We start from the raw sequence: 5806 nt of genomic DNA on the forward strand, positions 1-5806 counted from the left end.
CTGCAGCGCCTAAGACCGCCCGGCTTATCCCGCGCAGCAACTAATACTTCAAAGTCGATGAAAACTATTAGGATGGCTTTCACATTTTTCTAACCTGACAAGCTTTTTTTTTGGTCTTAGAAAATCTTTCCCGATCCATTGTGAACCTTGGTCTCAACATCATAAACGCTGACCCATGTCTCATCACCTGTTATGATTCTGTCAAAGAACATCTCTTTCTCATTTGCGCGTTCCAAAAGCTCTTCACACAATGCATTTCAAAATGTTCTTTCAGGATTTCATGACATGATCCGCCTGAAATGATACATTCTCGGACAGTCTTCGATTGGCAGGCATAATTTCGTTGACGTCCCTGACGTGAACATCGTCTGTTAACGTCGAATGGCGTCCTGAACGAAGGTCATCTTTAACTGCCGTCCGGCCATTTTTTTAACCATGTGAACCATTCGTACCACCGAGAACGGCTTCAGCACTCATAACCGTAGTCTTCCTGCCTCATGTGGTGTATCTCTGTAAAGGTTTTCTCGAGTTTCGCGTAAAATTTAATGCAGACGCATTGCTCCTCTAACTCTAGAATCTCGAATTCGCAAGCTGTGCCACACAATCTTCTACTCAATGCATCACTGAACAATAACTAACAGTAATACAACAATTCAACTTCCGACAGTTACACATTAAACAAAGGTGTGTGCAGGGATACCAACCGCATTTCGCTCCAACACACCATTAGCGCGAAATTAAGAATGTTCCGAAACTTTTTTAACAGATCTCGTACGTGGGACGTACGACAAACGTATCCTTTAGGACAGTGCGGCGAAATTTGGCGTTAATGAGCTATGGCAGTGGGAGACTTACGTGAGTGCCTTTGCTAACAGCACGAAGTCGCCTGCAGTGCCTCTCATGGGCTCGTGACCGGTTTCAGTTGGTAAAAACTGATTTTAGGATTCGAGAGTGGCGCAGACCCCATGAAGCTATTGACCCAAGGCGACAACAAGGCACTGTGCAAGCTGGTGGTGGCTCCAATTGTTGCAATTCGGCATTGGTTCTTGGAGCATCTGGAGAAAGAATAAACTACCTTTTCGTCATATCCCGTATGTATTCAACTGGCGAGAAAGTTGGTGTTCTAACTGGCCAGTGCAGCCGTTGGATCGCAACAGCCGTATGTGGACGTGAATTGTGGTGCTGAAAAATCGCACCACATTCCTGTCTTAGAGTTGGAAGGAGCACAGAAATAACAGCATGGGCTATCTAGCGGGCACTTGTAATTTTAACCTGCAAAACAGCAAATGTGGCCACGAGTTGTAACCGATGGCCTCCCACATAAAGTAGCCAGGGAAAGGACTTGTGTGTCGTGAGTGAACGCACTTTGGAATAGGCAAGTCATCCGATCTACGCCATACACAGCTACGTCTATCACTAGCACACAGACAGAACCTACTGTCATCACTGAAGAAAACACATCGCCATTACACTTTCCAGTCGACTAATTTACTACAGCAGAGTAGCATTGCTTAGCAGCTTCGTGGTGTCAGTGGTAGCCTGGCCAGAGCCACATCTTAATCTTGCTGCAAGCAAAGGTCCGCCGCGCAGGGTAGCCGCGCGGTCTGGGGCGCATTGCCATGTTTCTCGCGGCTCCCCCCGTCGGAGGTTCGAGCCCGCCCTCGGGCATGGGTATGTGCGTTGTCCTTAGCGTAGGTTAGTTTAAGTTGGATTAAGTAGTGTGTAAGCCTAGGGACTGATGACCTCAGCTGTTTGGTCCCATAGGAGCTCCCCACCACCACTCAGTGGTCCCGGATGACACAGCAGGTGCAACACATGCCCAGTTTTCATCCGTGGATGATATCCGGTAGGCCTTCGCTGCTCGCACAAGTAGTCGATCTTAACGTGTTTCTGTACTATGCAGACGTCGAGAACCCGGTTTCCAGGTGTGTGGGAATCTTCCACAAACCATTGTCGAAAGCAGAGACACACCAGCGCCACACTACGTCCAACATGTGTTGCAGTCCCTCTATCAAGCTTCCCGCAAACTGTAATATCCCACCTCCTTCCTTCTTCCAGCTACTGTGCAATTAAACAAATTCCAGTCCAGGTAATTAATATGCAAAGTCTTCATAAAGATTTTGAGAGGAGCGAAGATTACAATAAACTTCCAAGTTTACTTAGCTTTTCATGGTTAGATGGCTTCATTTCTTCATGTCTACGGGTCTCATTCCCGAAGCAGAAAATTTCACATCAGGTCCTCACGGCTGGTTTGAACTAAATAAATTTGAAGATTGTTGTTGCAGAATTTTTTAAGTAAATATATTTTCTCATATTTCAGTATATCACGCAGTCTTCTGATTTTTCACATTAACAAAGCCGAAATTAGATTGTTCGCACCTGTTAAACTAAAATACCTCGGATCACAACAAAGACAAACTTACTACTCTCTCACTCTGCGGAAAAACCAATATTCCAAAGGGTTTACAATTGTTCTTAGCGTACGAATTACTACTAGTTTCCGTTACATTATTAATTTCGATTATTATTTCTTAAATGAATCCAGAAATAAACATATTAAACTGTACAGGATTGCGTAATTAATAATAGAAATTTTAAGTTGCAAATATTTCGTAATTTCAAATGTTTCTAAAAAAATAATTGTAACTGTACATTCAGAACTATTTCTTGTCGATTATAACATCGAATCTAAAATATTTTATAAAGTAACTCCTTTTCTTAAACTTTAGCTTGAAATATAGTATACTGAACATAAAATTATACGAAAGTTTTCAGAAAAGCAACTGATATAATACTGATCTGTCCAAAATTCGAAAAATAATACTGGTATCGACAACTGCTGTTGAGGAAAAGTAATGCTAGAAGAGGATGTCCCGTTACAAGGCCCGCAGTGCGGCTCTGTTCAAGTAGCTGAAACTGTTCAACAGGAGTACGTACTCGTCGGTGGGCCATGGTCGTAAACACTGTTCATCTCGACACTCAGCACAGTCACTGCCTGCGAAGCAGAAACAGAGGATTCACAGACAGGCGCCTGAGCGGCATTTGATCGCCGATGACAGTGACAAATTGATCACTAACGCTATAAACCCCCAGTGTGCACATTTTATACACTGGTACAACTGAACATAGTCTCTGAGGGTGTTGCATTTTCTTTTTCACCAGTGTGTGTTAAAATCACTACAGTGTAGAGTACACACATTATAAATACTTGATGTTTTTGTCAGCCATTACATCTCTGTTGTTCATATTTTACAAAGTGAAAGGACAAATACATCAGTTTAAAAACAGACTCGACAACGACAGTACAGAAACGAGGACTTACGATCATGATGTCATTGTATCAACAATGGTTATGAATGTTAACAAACCAGTCAAGAACGCTAGAAGAGTGTTTCTGCTAGATAGAGCAGATAAGCAGTTGTTAGCATCTCACTTAAAGAGTGAACTGACGTCACTTAGTTCTAGTAAGATGTACGTAGAGGGATTACGGGCAAAGTTCAAGCAGATTGTAAAATGTGGTCTGGAGAATTATGTATCCAATAAGTGGATAAAGGATGGAAAAGCCCCCCATGGTTTAATAACGAAGTTCCGAAGATGCTGAGGAACTCACAAATGACGACAAGCAAAGATTAGTCATATTTTTGCAAAACATCTGGCAGAGAGCGCGAGAAAATTCTGGTCCTAAGTAAAACAGTAAGCGGGTCTAAGGCTTACATACAGTCCTTCGTTGACCAGTCTGGTATAGCCGTTGAAGATATCAAAACGAAAGCCGAAGTTCTAAATTTCACGTTCAAGAAATCGTTTACGCTGGAGAATCATAAAAACATACCGTCATTTGAACATAGAACAGACAGAGGTATGGATATTAATAAGTATCCCTGACGTAGAGAAACAACTGAAAGATTTGAAAGCAAGTAAGTCACCAGTTCCTGACGGAATCCCACTGCGATTTTACAAAGAGCACTCTACGGCATTGGCCACCCGCCAGGGTAGCCGAGAGCGATAACGCGCTGCTTCCTGGACTCGGGTAGGCGCGCCGGCCCCGGATCGAATCCGCCCGTCGAATTAACGACGACGGCCGGTGTGCCGGCCAGCCTGGATGTGGTTCTTAGGCGGTTTTCCACATCTTCCTAGGAGAATACCGGCCGGGTCCCCACGTCCCGCCTCGCAGACATTTGAAACACATTCACACTATTTCACAATTTACACTTGATGCAGACAGCTGGAGCACACTATTACCGTCCCGGGGGGGTATGGGGTGGCAGCAGGAAGGGCATCCGGCCAACCCCTTACAATTAACCATGCCAAATCCATACTTAACCCTGCCGACCCTGCGCACAATGCGGGATAAAGGCGGTAGCGAAAGAAAGAAAGAAAGAAACTCTAAGGCACTGGCCGCTTACCTAGCTTGCATTAATCGCGAATCTCTTGTTCAGCACAAAGTCCGAAGCGACCGGAAAAAAGCGCAGGTGACTCCGATACATAAGAAAGATAATAGAGTAGTCCCGCAATAACTTCAGTTTGCTACAGAATCCTCGAACACATTCTCGGTTCAAATACAATAAATTTGCTTGAGACTGAAAAGCTTTTGTCAGCACAATTTTAAAAAGCATCGCTCGTGTGAAATTAACGTTGTCCTTTTCTCACACAATATATTTTGAACTATGGATGAAGGGCAACCGGCAGGTTCCAGTTTCTAGATTTACGGAAAGCATTTGACAAGGCACTTAGCGTAGGCTGGTAATGAAGGTACAAGCATATGGAATAAGTTCACAGATATGTGAATGGCTTGAAGACATCTTAAGTAACATAACCCAGCATATTGTCCTCGATGGCGAGTGTTCATCAGAGACAAGGGTACCGTCGGGAGTCTCCAGGTTAGTGTGATAAGACCACTGTTGTTTACTATATACATGAATGATCTGGCGGTCAGGGTGGGCTGCAATCTGCGGTTGTTTGCTGATGATGCCGAGGTGTACGGTAAGCTGACGAAGTTGACTGACTGTAGGAAGGCACAAGATGACTTAGACAAAATTTCTAGTTGGTGTGATGAATGGCAGGTAACTCTAAAGGTGGGAAAATGGAAGTTAATATGGATGAGTAGGGAAAACAATCTCATAGTGTTCGGATACAGCATTAATAGTGTACTGCTTGACACAGTCAAGAAGCTTAAATATCTCTGTTCAACGTTGCAAAGTGATATGAAATGGAAGGAGTATGTGAGTAATGTGGAAGAGAAGCTAAATGGTCGACTTCGGTTTATTGGGAGAATTTTAGGAAAGAACGGTTCATCTGCAAAGGATACCCCACGTAGGACGCTGGTGCGACCTATTCTTGGATACCTCAGGAGTTTTCGATCCGTACCAGGTCAGATTGAACGACATCTAAGCAATTCTGAGGCGGGCTGCTATATTTGTTACCGTTAGGTTCAAACAACACGTAAGTATTACAGAGATGCTTCAGTAACTCAAATTGGAATCCCTGAAGGAAAGGCGTTATTCTTTCCGAGGAACACTATTGAGAAAATGTATAGAACCGGCGTTTGAAGCTGACTACCGAATTATTCTATTGCCGCCAGCATACATTGCGCGTAAGGCCCACGGAGATAAAGACACGAGAAATTACGGCTCATACGGAGGCATATAGATAGTCGTTGTTCCCTTGCTCTGTTTGCGAGTGAGACAGGAAAGGAAATGACTAGTATCTATGGAGGGTACCATATACTATTTTGGTACTTCTAGTTCCAATACTGCCTTAATAGCAACACATTTTCAAAAAACCTTTCATCCCCAATTTCACCCCCCTT

Source organism: Schistocerca cancellata, chromosome 2, assembly GCF_023864275.1.
Source record: "Schistocerca cancellata isolate TAMUIC-IGC-003103 chromosome 2, iqSchCanc2.1, whole genome shotgun sequence".
NCBI lineage: Eukaryota > Metazoa > Arthropoda > Insecta > Orthoptera > Acrididae > Schistocerca > Schistocerca cancellata.